The sequence below is a fragment of the Octopus sinensis genome, linkage group LG24, assembly GCF_006345805.1.
Source record: "Octopus sinensis linkage group LG24, ASM634580v1, whole genome shotgun sequence".
Classification (NCBI taxonomy): domain Eukaryota; kingdom Metazoa; phylum Mollusca; class Cephalopoda; order Octopoda; family Octopodidae; genus Octopus; species Octopus sinensis.
In genome coordinates this window covers 31,102,178-31,121,821 of record NC_043020.1, presented here as the reverse complement: position 1 = coordinate 31,121,821, position 19,644 = coordinate 31,102,178, and the positions used below count along the sequence as shown (strand labels likewise).

Sequence of the window (19,644 nt, the reverse complement as noted above, 5' to 3'; positions counted from 1 at the left end):
TATTAGAGATCTGCCACATTTGTCGATTAGAATAGAAACTTGAGGACTGAGGGAGAGTTGACAGCTATTTCTATCAAGATCTAGCAATTATTTTAGAGGTCTTGACATTGTTCCATTAGAATAGAAAGTGTAATCTGGAGTAAGATTTGATTGCAGTTTAGCAAGCTCAAGCTTTTATTTAGACGGATCTGAGGACATTGTTCCATTAGAATAGAAAAAGTATGAATCTAGGGAAGACTTGACTGCTATTTCTAGCAAGTGACAGGGAAAGCAACTATTTAGAGGATCTGATATGTTCTATAAGAATAGAAAAGTGTGATAATACGGGATTTGACTAATATTTCTAGCAAGTCAAGGAACTATTTAGAGGATCTGACATTAGTCATTAGAATAGAAAAGCGTGAGCTGAGGAAGATGACTGTTATTTTTAGCAAGTTAAGAAACTATTTAGAGGCTCTGATATTGGTCCGAGAATAGAAAAGTGTGATCTGATTAAGATTTGACTGCTATTTCTAGCAAGTCAAGCAACTATTTAGAGGATTTGACATTGTTCCATTGAATAGAAAAGTGTGATCTGAGAAAGATTTGACTGTTATTTCTAGCAATCAAGCAAGTATTTAGAGGATCTGATATTGGTTCATTAGAATAGAAAAATGTGATCTTAAGAAGGTTGACTTCTATTTTTGCAAATCAAGCAACTATTTAGAGGTTGTGACAATGGCCCATAAGAATAGAAAAGTTTGATCCAAAGGAAGTTTTGACTGCTCTTTCTAGCAAGTGAAGGAACTATTTAGAGAATCTGTCATTGGTCTTTTAGAATAGAAAAGTGTGATCTGAGGAAGATTTGTCTCCTCTTTCTAGAAAGTCAAGCAACTATTAAGAGCATGTGACATTGGTCATTAGAATAGAAATGTGTGATCTGAGGGAGATTTGACTGCTATTTCTAGCAAGTCAAGCTTTTATTTAGATGATCTGACATTGTTCCATTAGAATAGAAAGTGTGATCTCAGGAAGATTTGACAGCTATATCTACCAAGGAAGGCAACTATTTAGATGATCTGACATTGGTCATTAGTATAGAAAATTGTGATCTGAGGGAGATTCGACTGCTAATTCTAGCATGTCAAGCAACTAGTTAGAGATCTTGACATTGTTCCATTAGAATAGAAGAGTGTAATCTGAGGAAGATTTGATTTCTATTTCTAGCAAGTGAAGCAAGGATTTAGAGGATCTGATGTTGTTCCATTAGAATAGAAAATTGTGATAATACGGAGATTTGACTACTATTTCTATCAAGTCAAAGAACTATTTAGAGGATCTGACATTGGTCCATTAGAATAGAAAAGCGTGAGCTGAGGAAGATTTGACTGTTATTTTAGCAAGTTAAGGAACTATTTAGAGGCTCTGATATTGGTCCATGAGAATAGAAAGTGTGATCTGATTATGATTTGACTACTATTTCTAGCAAGTCAAGCAACTATTTAGAGGATTTGACACTGTTCCATTGGAATAGAAAAGTGTGATCTGAGGAAGATTTGTCTCCTCTTTCTAGCAACTCAAGCAACTTTTAAGATCATCTGACATTTGTCCATTAGAATGGAAAAGTTTGATCTGAGGAAGATTTTATAGATATATCTAGCAAGTCAAGGAACTATTTAGAGGATCTGACATTGTTCCATTAGAAAAAAAGAAACGCGTGATCTGAGGAACATTTGATGGCTATTTCTAGCAAGTCAAGCTTTTATTTAGACGATCTGACAAATTTCCATTAGAGTAGAAAAGTGTGTGATCTGAGGAAGGTTTCACTGCTATTTTTAGCAAGTCAAGCAACTATTTAGAGTAACTGGCATTGATCCATTAATACAGAAAAGTGTGATCTAAGGGAGATTTGACTGTTATTTCTAGCAAGTGAAGCTAATATTTAGAGGATTTGATATTGTTCCATTAAAATAGAAAAGTCTGATATAAGGAAGGTTTGACTCCTATTTCTGTCAAGTCTAGCAACTATTTAGAGGATCTGACATTGTTCAATTAGAATAGAAAAGTGTGATCTGATGAAGATTTGACTACTATTTCTAGCAAGTCTAGTAACTATTTAGAGGATCTGACATTGGTCCATTAGAGTAGAAAAGAGTGATATGATGAAGATTTGACAGCTATTTCTAGCAAGTCAAGCTTTTATTTAGACGATCTGACATTCTCTCATTAGAATAGAAAAGTGTGGTCTGAGGAAGATTTGACTGCTACATCTTGCAAGGAAAGCAAATATTTAGAGGATCTGACATTTGTCGATTAGAATAGAAAATTGTGATCTGAAGGAGATTTGACTGCTATTCTATCAAGTCTTAGCAACTATTTAGATATCTTGACATTGTTCCATTAGAATAGAAAAGTGTAATCTGAGTAAGATTTGATTGCTATTTCTAGCAAGTCAAGCATCTATTATTAGGATCTGACATTGTTCTATTAAAATAGAAAAGTGTGATCTAAGGAAGACTTGACTGTTATTTCTAGGCAAGTCAAGCTTTTATTTAGACGATCTGACATGTTCCATTAGAATAAAAAAGTGTAATCTGATGAAGATTTGATCGCCATTTGCAAGTGAAGCAACTATTTAGAGGATCTGATATTGGTCCATTAGAATAGAAAGTGTGATCTTATAAAGGTTGACTGCTATTTCTTGCAAATCAAGCAACTATTTAGAGGTCATGACAATGGTCCATAAGAATAGAAAAGTTTGATCGAAAAAATTTTGACTGCTCTTTCTAGCAAGTGATGGAACTATTTAGAGAATCTGTCATTGGTCTTTTAGTTAGTTAGTTAGTTTAATTTTTTGGCTCAAATAGCAAAAAGCAAGGCCATGTAGGGGACAAGGAGTTATGTACAGGGTGGTGTTCATGTAAAGAGTTCAGGCCACTTGAGGTCAAGGGAGACTTTGAACCGAGCAGTCATCGGCATCTTCACCATCTCGTCTGGCAGCTTATTCCACTGATCCGCAACCGGACGGAGAAAGCCCCTCTCCTTCAATTGAGATGAAATCGTCGCAGATAGAGCTTTTCGGAATGACCCCACGGCCGATGCTCTGGAGCAGGAGAGAAGAACAGCTCTTTCGAGAGGTTACACTTTCCGCTTATGATGTTTGTGAGCAAGAATGAGATCTCCACGGCGTTGTCATTTTTCTAGAGAATAAAGGTCGAGCGTCTTCAGCCTTTAGAATAAAAAAGTGTGATCTGAGGAAGATTTGTCTCCTCTTTCTAGAAATTCAAACAACTATTAAGAGCATGTGACATTGGTCATTAGAATAGAAAGTGTGATCTGAGGGAGATTTGACTGCTATTCTAGCAAGTCAAAGGAACTATTTAGAGGATCTCACATTGGTCTATTAGAATAGAAAAATGTCATCTAAAGGAAGTTTTGACTGCTATTTCTAGCAAAGCAAGCAACTATTTAGAGGATCTGACATTGGTCTATTAGAATAGAAAAGTGTGATCTGAGGAAGATTTGTCTCCTCTTTCTAGCAAGTCAAGCAATTAAGAGCATCTGACATTGGTCCATTAGAATAGAAAAGTGTGATATAAGAAGATTTTCCTGTCAATTATAGCAAGTCAAGCAACTATTTAGAAGATCTTATATTGGTGCATTAGAATAGAAAAGTCTGATCTGAGGAAGATTTGATTGCTATTCTAGCAACTCTAGCAACTATTTAGAATGTCTGACATTGTTCCATTAGAATAGAAGCGAGTGATGTGAGGAACATTTGATTGCTATTTCTCGCAATTGCAGCTTTAATTTAGAGGATCTGACATTGGTCTATTTGAATAGAAATGTGTGATCTGAGAGATATTTGACTGCTATTTCTTGCCAGACAACCAACTATTTAGAGGATCTGACATTGGGCGACTAGTATAGAAAATTGTGATCTGAGGGAGATTTGACTGCTATTTCTAGCAAGTCTAGCAACTGTTTAGATGATCTGATATTGGTCCATTAGAATAGAAAAGTGTGATCTGAAGGAGATTTGTCTGCTATTTTTAGAAAGTCAAGCAGCTATTTAGAGGATCTGACATTGTTCCATTAGATAGTAAGTGATCTGAGGAAGGTTTGATTGCTATTTTCTAGCAAGTGAAGCACTTATTTTGAGGATCTGACATTGGTCCATTAGTAGAAACGTTTGATCTGATGGCGATTTTGTCTGTTATTTTTTGCAAGTCAAGAAACTATTTAGAGGTTCTGACATGTTCCATTAGAATCGAAGAATGTATCTGAGGAGGATGTGATTTCTATTTCTAGCCAGTCAAGCAACTATTTGAGGATCTGATATTGTTCTATTAGAATAAAAAAGTGTGATAATACTGAGATTTGACTACTATTACTAGTAAGTCAAGGATCTATTTAGAGGAGCTGACATTGGTCCATTAGAATAGAAAAGCATGAGCTGGGAAGATTTGACTGTTATTTTTAGGAGTCAAGAAACTATTTAGAGGTTCTGACATCAGTCCAATGAGAGATCGAAAAGTGTGCTCTGATTAAGATTTGACTGCTATTTCTAGCAAGTCAGCAACTATTTAGAGGATTTGACATGTTCCATTAGAGTAGAAAAGTGTGATCAGAGGACATTTACTCTTTACTCTTTTACTCGTTTACTTGTTTCAGTCATTTGACTGCGGCCATGCTGGAGCCCGCCTTTAGTCGAGGAAATCGACCCCGGACTTATTCTTTGTAGCCCAGTACTTATTCTATCGGTCTCTTTTTGCCGAACCGCTAAGTGACGGGGACGTAAGCACACCAGCATCGGTTGTCAAGCAATGCTAGGGGTACAAACACAGACACACAAACACACACACATACATACATATATATATATACACATATATACGACAGGCTTCTTTCAGTTTCTGTCTACCAAATCCACTCACAAGGCATTGGTCAGCCCGGGGCTATAGCAGAAGACACTTGCCCAAGATGCCACGCAGTGGGACTGAACCCAGAACCATGTAGTTGGTTAGCAAGCTACTTACCACACAGCCACTCCTGCTTTGATAGCTATTTCTAGCAAGTCAAGCTTTTATTTAGATGATCTAACATTCTTCCATTAGAATAGAAAACTGTGATCTCAGGATGTTTTGACTGCTATTTCTAGCAAGTCAAGCAACTATTTAGTGGGTCTGACATTGGTCTATTGGAATAGAAAAGAGTGATCTGAAAAAGATTTGTTTCCTCTCTCTAGCAAGTCAAGCAACTATTAAGAGTTCGTGACATTGGTCGATTAGAACAGAAAGTCTGATCTGAGGGAGAATTGACTGCTATTTCTAGCAAGTGAAGCAATTATTTTGCAGATCTGACATTGTTCCATTAGAGTAGAAAGTGTGATCTAAGGAAGACTTGACTGCTATTTCTTGTAAGTTAAGAAACTATTTAGTGGCTCTGGCATTGGTCCATAAGAATAGAAAAGTGTGATCTAATAAGATATGACTGCTATTTCTAGCAAGTCAAGCAACTATTTAGAGGATTTCACATTGTTCCATTTGAATAGAAGTGTGATCTGAGGAAGATTTAACTGTTTATTCTAGCAAGTCAAGCTTCTATTTAGACAATCTGACATTGGTCAATTAGAAAGAAAAATGTGATCTGAGAAGATTTGTCTGCTCTTTCGAGCAAGTCAAGCACTATTAAGAGCATCTGACATTGTCCATTAGAATAGAAAAGTGTGATCTGAGGGAGATTTGACTGTTATTATTCTACCAAGTTAAGCAACTATTTAGAGGATGTGACATTGGTCCATTAGAATAGAAAAGTGTGTCTGAGAAGATTTTACAGTTATTTCTAGCAAGTCAACAAACTATTTAGAGGATGTGACATTGGTCCATTAGAATAGAAATGTGTGATAATACGGAGATTTGACTATTTCTAGCAAGTGAAGCTACTATTTAGAGGGTCTAAAATTGTTCCATTAGAATAGAAAAGCGCAATATGAGGAAGATTTGACTGCTATATCTTGCAAGTCAAGTAATTATCTAGAAGATCTGACATTAGTCCATTAGTATAGAAAGTGTGATCTGAGGAAGATTTGATTGCTATTTCTAGCAATCTGGTGACCCCATAGGTATATCAAAAAACTTCTAGTATCTTTCCTAGCCCATAATTTATTATTATAATTGAAGTTCTGATAATAAATTAATACCTCCTAAATCAGTAGCCTGAGCAGAATCTGGTGACCCCATAGGTATATCAAAACAGTTTCTAGTATCTTTCTTAGCCCATAATTATTATTATAATTGAAGTTCTGATAATAAATAACATACCTAGTAAATCATTAGCCTGAGCAGAATCTGATGCTCCCAAGGTATATCTAAAAAGCTTCTAGTATCTTTCCTAGATCATAATTTATCATTATAATTGAAGTTCTGATAATAAATACCTACTAAATCAGTATCCTGAGAGAATCTGTTGCCCCCATAGTTTATCCCAAAAGTTTCTAGTATCTTTCCTAGCCAAGGTGATAAAGGTGGTGCTCCAGCATGGCCACAGTCAAATGACTGAAACAAATAAAGAGTATAAAGACTATATTATATGTTATTCGCCCTAGTTGGTTTGTGAGTACAACTTGCTCCATGAATAAGGGATATATATATATATATATATATATATATTATATATATATATATATATATACATATATATATATACACATATATATATATATACACACATATATATATATATATTTTTCTCTAGTATCAGCTCAGAGCTGCGGTCATGCTGATGCACCGCCGTTTTGTGCTACACTGTTATTGCGAAGAACCTCGTCTAATATGTGGCACTTGGTGAAGAATGGAATTTCATATAGCTACCCTCATTTGCACCTCTTGCCGTGAGGTAGCTCATCTGGGACTCTCGACAGGAAGAGGTCTAGCTTTGATTTAAAAGCCTCTACATCTACTTTGTGCAAGTTCCTCAGACTCTTTGGGAGAATATTAAAAGCTGTGGGCCCTTGAAACCCAGGCTTTGCAGAAGCTGGTCCTGAAGCGTGATGGCATTGCTGGGATATTTGGCACTATGCAGTGTCGTCCCGTTCTAGCATTGGTGTAGCTTACAATGCCAAAATTTGGTACAATTCCTTCCAGGATCTTCCAACATATATTACTGCATACCTCTCCCGTCTTCTCTCCAGGGAGTAGAGTCTTAGCTGTTTCAACCTTTCCCATTGCTGAGCTGTTGCAAAGAGAGGATCTTCTTGTAAATCTTCTCTGGATTGCTTCAAGGTCCGCTGTTAATTTTACACTGGTGGGTGACCATAGTTGTGAGCAGTAATCCAGGCGGCTGAGGACGAATGTCCGCCGAGGACCATCATGGTTTCCTTATCTCTGGTTCTGAATGTTCTTAGGATCCACCCAGCCAGTCGTCTGCACTTTGTCGCTATCCGGCTAATGTGCACTTGGAAAGAGTTATCATCACTCATGTCGATACCCAGGTCCCTCACAGACTTAGGTTCTAGGATTGAAATTCCCTGTGGACCGATGTATCCTGTAAGTTTAATATTCAGTTTTGGATGCTGGTAGCGCAGGGCCTGGAATGTTTCAGCATTAACTGCATATTATTATCCTCAGCCCATCTGTAGATTTAGTCCAACTCCTGCTGCGGTGTGCAACAATCGCTGGGGTTCTGTATTTTCTGCGAGACTTTCTGCATTTTCTGTATTTTCTGCATAGCTGGCCAGAGTGGCTATCCGGGCATTTGAGGGCATATCTGAGAGGGCCACTATAAAAAGCAGTGGTCCCAAGACAGTGCCCTGTGGAAACATCGCTCATATTTGTGTGTTCATAGAGGTGGCTCCATTAACCACTACTGCCTGACTCCTATCTTTCAGGAAGTCATGTAACCACACTCCAAGTTTTCCAGCTATGCCGAGGTCACGCAGTTGGGCATATCATACCATTATCCACCTTGTCAGAAGCTTTTACAAAATCAAGGTAGATTACGTCCACATTTGATTTGTTGAGTAACTGCCTCAACACTCATCATAATGTTGTAAGAGCTGGGTCAGCGGCTCCTACCTGGTCGAAACCCATGCTGGGTATCACTCAGCAAGTTATTTTTCCTCAAGGAATGCGATTAGTTTCTTTCTGACTATCCGTTCCATGACTTTGCTGATGTGTGAGGTCAGAGGATAGGCCTATAGTTTTGGGCATCTGCCCTACTTCCCCTTTATGTATTGGGTATATTATTCCCTCCTTCAGCCTGCTTGGCAGTTTGCCATTCGCAAGAAAGCTCTGGAAGAGAATCTTGAGGGGTTTTGCCAGGGCATGCTTACACGCTTTGGAGGATGGCTGGGAAACCATCTGGACCAGCACACACACACCACACACACACACACACCCACACAACACACACACACATATATATTATATAAATATATATAATATATATATATATATATATAATATATACTAGCAGCATAGCCCGCCGTTGCCCCCTAGAACCCAAGTTGGGTTCGGACCACAGCTGAGCCCTACCTAATCCTAACTTAACGCATCTACAAGCCCAACATTGCTCGGATTTGAGCAAAGGGAAAACATATGCCATTTCTAGTACCTTTATGATAAAAGCGGCATAAATCGACTAAATCGCCTGAAAATCCGCCAACTATTAACAAAAGTCAGTTTTGTAGGGTTCGCATGGTCGGTCTCAAAGTGATATGGTTTTGTTGATTTCTCCCAATACTTGTTAACTGCATTGACAAAAGGTCGTTAGTTTGACATTTAATGCAACGTCGGTGTAGGGAAAATCTATGTGAACTTTCAAAAAATATCGCAGAAAAATCGGTTTGCTATGTGTGCCACATATGATGTAATTAACCGATTTTTTCCAGTAATAACGTATCCTATTGGAATCAAAAGGGCCATATAGCTCCTTGGAGCAGACATGATGCTCGCTGTGAATTTCATAAAAAATTCCTGCCAATTTGTTAAAGATATTGTTGAAAATATGTCATCTTGAATTTGAACGCGATTTCCCAAATGGCATGATTTTATCGATTTTTCTGATTGCATGGAAAACTTACGCCAGAATTAAGTTCCTTAGGGTAACATTAAGCTTCACTATGAGTTTGGTGAAAATCGATTGCAAGTTGCAAAACTACAACGGAAAATGTGTTGCATATGAAAAGCTTAGATTCTTGACCCCATGTCGAATCTATCGATTTTTTTCAGAACTGGGGGACTTTTCAAAATTTTCGCTGTGTTAGTTTTGATTATGACATTGGGCTATGTGTGTGTCAAGTTTCATCAGAATCGGTTGAAAGCCGTGGTCAGGGTGTGGGTACGCGTGGCTCCTTCGTGAAGTGTTTTCAACTATAGCCTCGAGCCGACCAAAGACTTCTGAGTGGATTTGGGGACGGGAACTGAAGAAGAAGTTCGTCGGATATATGAATATAGGCGCAGGAATGGCTGTGTGGTAAGTAGTTTGCTTACGAACCACATATTTTCGGGTTCATTCCCACTGCCTGGCATCATGTTGTGCAATTGTCTTCTACTATAGCTCCGGACCGACCCAAACTTTGTGATTGGATTTGGTGGAAGGAAACTGAAATAACCCGTCGTATATGTGTTTTATATATATATATATATATATATATGTATATTGTGTGTGTGTGTGTGTGTGTGTGTGTGTGTGTGTTTGTATGTCTGTGTTTGTCCCCAAGCATCGCTTTACAACTGATGCTAGTCTGTTTTACGTCCCCGTGACTTAGAGTTTCAGCGAAAGAGACCGATATAATTACTATGCCTACAAAGAATAAGTCCTGGGTCATATGTTCGACTAAATGTGGTGCTGCAGCATGCCACAGTCAAATTACTGAACGAGTAAATGAGAGTAAAGAGTATATAGCGACAAGTCTATGACCTGTTCACTAGGGAGATAGCTGAAAAATCTCCTAAGAGTTACTTCCCTACATATAATACGTTCATTCATGCAATTTCTGTAATAGGTGTGTTTGTTTTTCGCTTGCGAAAGGGACACGAGCATGCGCGCACGTACAGACACACATACACATGCAAGTAATCTGCTGGTACCTTTAACAAATAACATTGACTAGCTCATCATTTACTTTTCATTACGCCCCACAAATATATAAAGTAATGATATTATCTAGTACTACCCTTCGGACATAATCAAGTTTCTCTTTTTGTTTTAGATAGTATATATGCGTGTGTGGGTATATACACGTATATCTGTATGTATATATATATATATATATATATATATATATATTATATATATAATACTGGAGCACCGCCTTTAGTCGAGCAGTACGTCCGCAGCACTTATTCTTTGTAAGCCTAGTATTTATTCTTATTCTCTTTTCCCGAACCGCTAAAATACAGGGAGGAAAACACACCAGCATCGGTTGAAAATCAACAACTACATCATCATCATCATTGTTCACGGTCCATCATAGCATTACGGAGGTCCTGTTGCTGGATGCCTGTATCCCTGGAGATTACATCAGGGTAGGAGAGTGTGCGCCCTCTGGTGTTGCGAGTAGATGGCTTCCAGAGGAGAAGAGTAGAAATTACTTCTTTTTCAGCTCTACAACAATGTCCAGCAAACTGGACTCTCCTACCTTTCACAAGAGATGACACAGGTGGTAATTTCCCATATATTTGCATTTTGGTTGGATGGCGCCTCCACGAGAGATTTTGAGCTCTCATAAGGAGGCGAGTGTAGGTTCCATCCAACCGCCTCTCAAGCTTCTTTGATAACGTCCAGGTTTCTGAGCCATATAGTAGGATTGGTTCAACTGTGGCTTTGAATATTTCAAGTTTGAAGTCTCTACTTAGATTTGATGACCAGATCTTATGCATGTCATTACAGGCTGACCAGGCCATACCCTTTCTAGTTAGAAAGTCTTTGCAGATGATGTATGTATAACCCAAGATATTTATAATCAGAAACCATATTTAAAGGCGCACTGTTGAGAGTGTGGATGATGCAGTCACTGTTGGACAGGCACTTGTTTATGTATTCAGTTTTGGCCTCATTGAGGTAAAGACCTACACAATTTGAGGCTTGTTCAAGAGATTGTAAAAGAGACTGGGCATTGGAGAGAGAATCACTGATAAGAGCGATGTCGTCAGCAAAGTCAGTGTCTGTCAAGTACTCAGCTGTGGGTGTCTGGAACTTCTTCTTGGTTTTATTTCAAAGCCCTTGCCAGAGATGGTATCAACTGACATACGTAGCACATAATCAACAACAATGATGAAAAGAAATGGGGCGAGTGTGTCTCCCTGCAGTATTCCGGCTTCGATTGAGAAAGATGATGTTTCTCCATCAGTGGTTAAGATGGTTGAAGACGTATCTGTGTAGAGGACCTTGATGGCAGAAATAATTTTGTCTGGTATCCCATAGAGCTTAAGGATTTCAAACATCTTGCACCTATCTACAGAATCGAACGCTTTAGAAAAGTCTACAAATACCATTGCAAGATCGCGATTAAATGCTTTTGATTCTTCAATAAGTCTGCGCAGGCATAGTATCTGGCTCAGCGTTGAGCGCCCATGTCTGAATCCATTTTGGTTCTTTCGGAGCAAAGGTTCAACAAAAAGGACAAGACGATTTAGGATCAGTTTGTTGTACAGTTTTGCAGCAATTGACATTAAAGATATGCCCCTGTAGTTGGTGACGAGGGACAAATCGCCTTTTTTGGGTATTGGAATATTTGAGATTGGTGCCAAATCTTTGGAGCGACAAAGGTGGAAAGTGTGTGGTTGCAGAGGTTGAGCAAAAGTGTGTGAAATCTATCATCCTTCCAAATCACAGCCGGAATGTTGTCGGGACCAAATGCTTTCGAGGCTTTTAGTTGCTTGGTGGCTGCTGTTAGTTCAAATATGGTAAAAGGGGAGGTGTTGATGTCCAGCGTGTCTGATATAGGCACACTTGGGAGAGTGGGGTTATCAGGGATTTTGGCATTCTTCCCAAGGAGGTTTTTAAAAATGGGTTGACCAATTTTCTAAACGCTTCTTAGCTGATCCCCCTTTAATTCTAATTGATGACCCAGAATTTTTGCCTGATAGGTCTTTGATGGATTTCCAGGCGAGATGGTGTTTTTTACTAATGTGCTCTTTCGATAGTTTACTAATTTTGCCATTGATAAATTCGACCTCGGCGTTCAAGTAAGCCTCATCAAGATTCTTCCTGGCAGCTATGAGTTGGATCTTCAGTAACTGGGATGGAGAACGGTGGTAAGCTAGTAATATAGATGGTTTCTGGCTTCGATGACATTTGGGGAATTAGAAGGTTTGCTCTGGCCCCTACTCTTCCTTTTGGGAAGAGTAGCCAATGCAACTTCCTCTGTTGATTTGATGAGGCTGCTGTATACTTCCTCAATGTTCTCAGCATCTATTTCAGAAGTAGACAGAGATTGAAATTCTGTAGACAGAGATTGAAACAACTACAGTCAATCGAAGATAATGACCAAACTGTCTACTCTTATCCACCAGTTCCAACAAGATTTAACAAAAAAGGAGACAAATTACTTGAGTAGGTTTGACTGCAAAGCCAGTAACGTCTGTGGACTTCCCAAATATACAAAAGTTAGGCCATAAACAAAACCTGTAACAAGTTAACTTCTATAGTCATAAATATTCCACACCCGAGAGATCTCCGAATGAGACCAATTATGACCGATCCAGTATGTAGATACGGGGGGCATTGGGTGCTTAGCACTCGCAGCTAGAATATCAGCCCCCTCCACGCCAGGATGAGAATTTGTTTTATCCACTTGTGAAATTAATGCATTGTCGCCATATGAGAAAAATATGAGCAACTTCTGAAGTCACTAAAGGTGCAATAAATTGAACTTCTTTTGATTTAGTAGTTAGTGATCAGCAAATGTGGGTATCTTAGAAATGGTTAAAGTGTTTGTTGTAGTTGTAATTGTCGCACACACACAAACGAATAAAAACACACAGTCGCTCACACACACGCAAACACAGAAATAAAAACATTCTCACACACACACACAAACACTGAAATGAAAATACCCACACACTCACACACACACACATAAATGAAAACAGTCCCCCACACACAAATACTGAAAAAAATACTCACACACAGACACACACTCACATACGCACAAACACACACACACACACACACGCACACATAGAAATGATAATACACAGCTACACATCCAAACACTCACACACTCACACACTCACACACTCACACACACGGACAAACACAGAAATGAACAAACAGTTACACACCCATACACGCACACACTCGAACACACAGAAATGAAAACACTCACTCACACACACGCACAAATACACAAACACAGGAATGAAAATAGTCACACACACACACACACACACATGCACAAACACACACACACATACATAGAAATGAAAATACACAGTTACACATCCAAACACTCACACACTCACACGCGCACAAACACACACACAGAAATGAAAATAGTCAAACACACTCACACACAAGCGTACGCACCCACACACAGAAATGAAAACATAGTTACACACTCACACACACACCTAGAAATCAAAACACACATTTACACACGCCCTCACTCACACACACATACACACGCGCACGCAAAAACATTGAACTGGAAAGACTCTGTCACACGTGCGCGCTCCCACACAGACACAGAAATGAAAGCACACACACACATACATTGGCTGACCTGCACACACATACAATTTCTTCAGAATGTCACGGTTTTATGGTCAACATATTTAAAGCATAAATACCTTCAAGTGTGCATCTTTGCATGCATCTGTGTGCATGTTCGGACGTATGTGTGTTTGTGCATGGGTGAGCACAGCCCACACATATGTCCCGCTAACTTTACGGTTCGACAAAAGAGAAAAGGTTAGAATAAGTACAAGGCTTCGAAAGAATAAGTCCTGGGGTACGTTATGTTTGTCTAAAGGCTGTGCTCGGGCATTATATATAATATATATATATATATATATATATATATATATACTCATACATACAAATATATATATATATGCATACACATATCTACATAAATATATATATGTATATATACATACATACATATATATATATTACTCATACATCCAAATATATATATATATGCATACATACATATATACATAAATATATATATGTATATATACATACATACATATATATATATACTCATACATACAAATATATATATATATGCATACATACATATATACATAAATATATATATGTATATATACATACATACATATATATATATACTCATACATACAAATATATATATATGCATACATACATATATACATAAATATATATATGTATATATGCATACATACATATATACATAAATATATATATGTATATATACATACATACATATATATATATATGTATATATACATACATACATATATATATACATGTATATATACATACATACATATATATATATACATACATATATATATATACATACATATATATATATACATACATATATATATATACATACATATATATATATACATACATATATATATATACATACATATATATATATACATACATATATATATATACATACATATATATATATACATACATATATATATATATATATATATATATATATATATATATATATACATACATATATATATACATACATATATATATACATACATATACATACATAGATATATTTATATATACATACATACGTATATACGTGTATTTACCCACACACGCATATATCCTATATATATATATATGCTTACATACATTATACATAGTTATATGCATGTATATACGAGGGGCGTTCAATAAGTAATGCCCCTGGCCCACTTCCCATAGCAGTAGAGCAACGAAACTTGGCACAGTTATTAGTCTTTTTCTACATAGGAACCACCCAGAGTTACGCATTTCTTCCATCGTTTGATGCAGCTCTGAAGACCATTTTTGTAGAAGACCCCAGCTTGGTCCTCCAACCACGACGTGACTTCAGAAATCAAGGCTGCATCATCTGGGAAACGCTTTCCTTTCAAAAACAACTTCATGGCTGGGAAGAGGTGAAAATCAGAGGGTGCAAGGTCAGGAGAGTAGGGAGAATGGGGGATGAGTTCATAGCCGCACGCCTGTACTTCTGATCTGGCGACACACGAGTTGTGGACCGGAGCGTTGTCCTGCAGGAGGAGGATGCCTTTGCTGATCTTGCCCCGCCTCTTGATTTTGATAGCTTCTCTTAATTTCCTCAAAAGTGAAGCATAATAGACTCCTGTAATTGTGACACCCTTTGCCAGGAAATCTGTCATCACTACTCCGTCCTGATCCCAGAAGACTGTGAGCCTGACCTTGTCAGCGGAGGGCTGCACCCTTGCCTTCTTTGGAGGAGGTGAGTCACGGTGCTTCCACTGCATTGACTGGGCTTTGGACTCTGGATCATAGTGATGAACCCAGGTTTCATCCTGTGTAATCAGTCTTTTGAAAAATTTTGACTCATCTTCTTGGCACATCTCCAAATTCACCCTCGAGCAATCGACACGTTCTTGCTTCTGGAAAGGTGTGAGCAACCTGGGAATCCATCTGGCAGACACCTTTTTCATATGCAAATGGTCATGAATGATAGTTTCCACAGACCCGGTACTAATCTTGACCTGATGGGCTATTTGGCGAATAGTTATGCGTCGATCTTCCAAAATGGCAGCCTCAACTTGACAGACAGATGCCTCATCAATGGCAGAAGGCGGCGACCAGATCTGGGAGCTGTTTCCACAGAGTTCCGACCATGTTTGAATTCACGATGCCAGCGTTTTACAAGGTCATATGATGGGGCATCATCACCATAAGTTACTTTCATTTCATCAAAAGTCTCCTGTGGTGTGGGTCCTTTCAATACAAAAACCGAATCACTGCTCGGCACCAACAGGCTCCATTGTATATATATATATATATATATACATACATATATATACATGTATATATATATATATATATATACATACATATATATACATGTATATATATATATATATATATATATATATATAATATATATATATAGATATATATATATATATATATAAAACTTAGAATAACTTAGAAAGGTTTGGCCAGTATTGGCCCAGGCCATGTCTAACTTAATAGCACCAACTGGCGAAGTCTTTCAATTCAGGATTTGGGCACCGAGGCCTATTCGAGCAGAGAGTTATTGTTTACGGAGACATATCCGGTGTGGGGGTTTTGTCCGGGACTGTTTGAAGGAGTTTGTCCAAAGACTTCTTGAATTTTGTGTGGTCAGTTTCTGTTTTGACGTGTCCTGGTGTAATGTTGAAGAGAGCGGGTCCAATTGAGGTGAAATAATTGTGCCGTATTGTCGCTATGTGATGCGATTTAGATTTTTGTTGTGGACGGATGGCACGTGGTCCAAGCCTTGGATGTATTTTGAAGGTGATGCCAACATCATTCGGACAGTGCTGATGGAATATTTTCCACATCATACAGATAATGTAGCGTTCACGGCGTCGTTGGAGTGAATACAGTTTGAGTTTCTGTAGTCTACCCCAGTAGTCAAGGTCTGACATGCCATCTATCTTTTTTGTGATTGACCTTTGGGGAGCTTCAATTCTCATAATATTTTGTTTTGTGCAGGGAGACCACAGTGGACAGCAGTATTCAAGGTGGGGTCGGGCAAAAGTGAGAAAAGAAGGATAATGGTGTGAGAATCTCTCGACTGGAAGGTTCTGAGAATCCAGGAACACATTCTGCGGGCCATGTCAACTTTGCTGCTTATATGTGTAGCCCAGCTTATGTTGTTGTCCACTGTTACTCCCAAGTCTCCGATGTTGTTAGACGCCATGAGTATTTCTCCAGAAGGAAGATAGTATGGGAGTTTCAGAGCGTCCTCCCTTCCAAAGTGGATCAGTTCGAATTTGTCTTCGTTTAGCAACATGTTGTTCTTTTCTGCCCATTGGACAACAGCCAGTAAGTCTGACTGAAGGCTTTTTCGGTCATCCACGCCATTGATAACCTTCTGGAGCTTGGAATCATCAGCGAAGGTTCTGATGTTACTGTGTTTGATGGTGTCAGTAATATCAATAATGTAGATGATGAAGAGAAGTGGGCCCAACACAGTGCCTTGTGGGACACCACTGCTGACTTTGGCTGGGCTGGATTTGACTCCTTCGACTACAACATGTTGGGTTCTGTAGACAGGAAGCACTTGATCCACTGCAGCAGCTTTCCAGTGACACCAATATTGAACAGCTTTCTCAAAAGGATCTTATGATCAACCCTGTCAAAGGCCTTGCTGAAATCAAGGTAGATGACATCAGTGTTGGAACCCTCTCCCAAGGCTCTCAAAATGTCATCAAAATGATGCAGTAGCTGCGTCAGGCAATCTCTTCTATTACGGAATCCATGCTGGTTGGAGTTCAGCATATTATGACTCTCGAGGAAGTGAGTCATACGCGATCTCAGCACTCTCTCAAATACCTTAATGATATGAGAGGTGAGTGGACGGACAAACCGACTGGGACAATAGATAGAAGGTCTTCTGGTATATATCCAGCATCCAGTGAGTTCCGCCACAGATTGGCTAGAGGGGGTGCAAGTTGGTGTTGACACATCTTCAAGACACAAGCAGGGAACCTATCGGGACCTACTGCTGAATTTTGGTCCATTTCCTTTATTGGTGCTAAGACATCAGGAGCGCCAAAGGTTAGGTCCGATAAAGTGCATTAAGGAGTAACATCACTGATACAGCCCAGATCAGTCATATCAGGATTGCTGAAAACAGAGCAATATTGTTTCTGCAATATCTCTCCCATGGTTTTGGCATTGTCTTGAAGAGTACCATTTTCATCAATCAGAGGGCCAACAGTAGAACCAGTGACTCTGTGTTTTTTTGCAAATGAAAAGAACACTTTGGGATTGAGTTTGATCTTCTCAATGGCCCAGACCTCTTCAGCTCTTCTCTGACTATTGATGATAGATATGTTGTTTTGGAGTTTATGTTTTTTAATCTCTAGTGACGAGATGGCAGTCAGGTTGTGTGTTGCTGTTGACAGTATCTCAGCTTGTTGATTTTTTTTGTTAATTCTTTTAATTTTCCTGATGAGAGATTTTCTATTTCTAGGGATTCGACACTTAGATTTGTTTGCAGATCTTAATGGGGTGTGTTTTGCACATATTACTCTTTTACTCTTTTACTTGTTTCAGTCATTGGAGCACCACCTTTAGTCGAGGAAATCGACCCCGGGACTTATTCTTTGTAAGTCCATTACTTATTCAATCGGTCTCCTTTGCTGAACCGCTAAGTGACGGAGACGCAAACACACTAGCATCGGTTTGTCAAGCAATGCTAGGGGGACAAACACAGTCACACAAACACATACACACACACATATATATATACATATATACGACAGGCTTCTTTCAGTTTCCGTCTACCAAGTCCACTCACAAGGCATTGGTCGGCCCGGGGCTATAGCAGAAGACACTTGCCCAAGATGCCACGCAGTGGGACTGAACCCGGAACCATGTGGTTGGTTAGCAAGCTACTAACCACACAGCCACTCCTGCGCCTTGTTCGTAATGGTGTCTACAAATGACTGCTAGGACTTTTTGATGTTAGTGAGTGTGTATGTGTGCGTGAAGGACCAATCGACTTGTACAAGATCATTATTGATCGCTTCCCAGTTTGCATTGTGGAAATCCATAGTGTCAAATGGATGAACAGGAGGGATGACATTTGTTTTGCATTTTGGCCGGTGAAATCTCAGATCACAGAGAACCATGTCATGGTCGGAGAGTAGAGTTTTCTCCACTGCAATATTGTGGATAGTATCAGTGTGATTGCAGTATCCATTGGAAATATGTTCATAGCTTCTGTTGAGAATGAATCATGAACATAAATGGCAGTCCCACCCTTTCTTCTGCCAGCACGATCAGCACGAATGGCTTTGAAATTTTTAACTTTCACCTCGGCTTCCAAGTGGAGGTTACTAAGATGGGTTTCAGTGAGGACGAAGAAAGGGATGTGGTTTGGATGGGCATCGACCCAGTCCTCCAGGAATTTTATCTTCCATTTTTGAGTATATATATATATATATATATATATATATATATATATATATATATATAGGTATATACCTACAGATATATATAATTATAAATTTATGAATATTATATACATACATACATATATATATATATATATATATATATATATATATATATATATAATACAGAAATACATGCATTCATACATATACACGTGTATATACCCACATACGCATATATACTATCTAAAACAAAATAAAAACCCGATCATGTCCAAAGGGTAGTACTAGATATGGTGAGTACTTTACATAGTTTTCGGGTGTAATTAAATGTAAATTATAATGTTTATTTGTTAAAGTTAACAACAGAAAATTTGCATGTGTATGTTTGTATCTTCCTGCGCGAATGCAAATGTGCCCTTCGCATGGGAAATATAAACGCATCTACATCTTAAACTGTCATGTCTTTTATTAATATGTCAAGGGAAGTAACTCTAAAAGTTGATTTTCAGTTATCTCCCTTATTGATGTAGTTCAGAGAATATAAACTTTTCTGGTTATTTTC

General features: G+C 38.4%; 1 protein-coding gene across 1 annotated transcript in view; it reads left to right on the top strand.

Annotated features, from left to right (window-relative positions):
- Positions 1 to 19,644, top strand: part of LOC115223811 (UPF0602 protein C4orf47 homolog) — a 55,182-nt gene that overhangs the window by 17,973 nt on the left and 17,565 nt on the right. The gene's annotated exons all lie outside the window — the stretch shown is intronic.